Source organism: Emiliania huxleyi (genome assembly GCF_000372725.1).
Source record: "Emiliania huxleyi CCMP1516 unplaced genomic scaffold EMIHUscaffold_306, whole genome shotgun sequence".
In the NCBI taxonomy this organism is placed as follows: Eukaryota; Haptophyta; order Isochrysidales; family Noelaerhabdaceae; genus Emiliania; species Emiliania huxleyi.
Genome location: NW_005199722.1, coordinates 13,939 through 15,849, shown reverse-complemented (window position 1 = coordinate 15,849; position 1,911 = coordinate 13,939).

Sequence of the window (1,911 nt, the reverse complement as noted above, 5' to 3'; positions counted from 1 at the left end):
CGCCGCCGCCCCGCCAGAGCAGCGGCGAGATGGGAGGCGGTCGGCGGGTGACATCGGCTCTTCAGCGAGCTTTCAGCTCACTTGGACGACGCTAGGAAAATCAATTCGTGGAATCCAGTCCGAGATGCAGTGAGGCGGAGCCTACCCTGCCCCCCCCCTCGCTTTTGCAAAATCCTGCAAAGGTGGCGTCTGTCCTCGATCGACCCCGCCCTAGCTTGGGATGTCCGTTTATTTAATTTTAATTCGTGTCCTCCTCCCATCCCTCATTTGGGTTTCTGTTTTCTTTCTTTCTGTAAAATTCTTTCTTTCTTTCAGTGAGAAGCTGGAGGCAGGTTGTCGCTAGACCGATGGCTTCTGAGGAAGTCGTCGCCCGCGCCTTGCCTGTCGCGTGAATCGTGCTGTGCGACCGCCTTGTGTTGTAAAATTCGTTGCCCGCAACAGACTGTACGCGTGGGTGCCCGAGGCTCTGCCCATTCTCACCCCCCCGACCGCGTCGAACTCATCGCTCATCGGCGCGGGCTCTCTCGGCTACGGGACCGGCCCCAGCTTCGGCTGAGGGCTAAGCTGCCCAAATCACTGTGCACTGTGAGAGTCGTGAGTTCTTGTTGGTTTCCTAAAATCTCTCTCATGTGCACGGCTCAGGAAGTCTCGATCCTTCCTCGTATCCAAGTATCATTCTTCGCATGGCGGACTACTTTTCTCTTTTGTTCACGACCAAGGCGAGGAGGAGGAGGACGAATACCCAGAGCCACTCGTCGTCTGTCTGGCAGCGAAAACGGAGAAGGGGGGAAGGTCCTCACACACTCTCCACACACACACGAACGACACGCGCACACATATAAGAGGCCGCGGGCGGATCCCTCGTCGGGGTTCCCGGGAAACGGGAGTGCAGAGATTTGTTTTGTTTGTAAATTTGCCGACAAGACGTGATGAATCGGATTCTGGTCGTTTCATGCATCGCGAAGTCGCATACCTTCGCCGTACTTCCCTGCGCCATTAGCGCCCCTGCCTCAGGCTGTCGGCGTCGGCTGGCCCTACGTGCTCGGACACACATGCCCGATCTTCCTCAAACCGCGCGCGAGGGCGCCCTTGCGCGGGCGCGCTCATCAAACCGCCTTTCGTTCTCGCCGGACCCAAAAATTGAGATTGAGCATAATAATGCGGAATCTGAGTTCGAGGCGGCACTCTCACGCCTCGAGGCAACGTCAGCTCAGCAGGTGGCAGCGAGGACGCACTGGTCTCGGATGCCATCTGCAGACGAGATGCTGGTGATGCAGTTCTTTGAGAAGGGCGGCCGCCAGCCTATCGTGAAGAGTGCTGTCAATGCCAACCCTACGCCGCCGCTGTCTCTCTGATGACATATACTGCTGTTAAGCTGCAGACAACGCAGAGTCACAATGGAGGGAGAGGAGGACGCGCAATGCTAGTTCGCCCTGCCATCGGAGGAACGAGGGCAGTCACCGGTCCGGTGCCGGTGGCACAGTCACGCAGCGGACTCGAGGAGGCCAAGGCTGCGGTTGCAAAAGGGGTTGCTGCTGGAGCCACCAGCGGGCTAGAGCACGATGCATTCCACAGGCTGACGCAGTGCTTCATCTCCGCGCTCTGCCCCGCCCCGGACAGCGACACTCTCCCGACTTCTCGCTGCTCTGGAGAGTCTGGAGTGAAGGCTTCCGGCGATTGGCGCCCAAGCTAAGCTTGGGGGCTGGTGAGGTGCATAGGGCGAGTGTGCGGGCGGAGAGTGGCAAGATCGACTAGTGGAGACGCCACGTGCGGGACGTTTCTGCGTTTGGGTCTGTGTCGAGCTCGACTCTGATACCTGTATCTCCCCTGGGCACCTGCGGCTGCGCGTGCTGCGACCTGCGACCTCTCCTGCTTGGGTATGTCAGTGTAATTTGCTGTATATCCATGTGC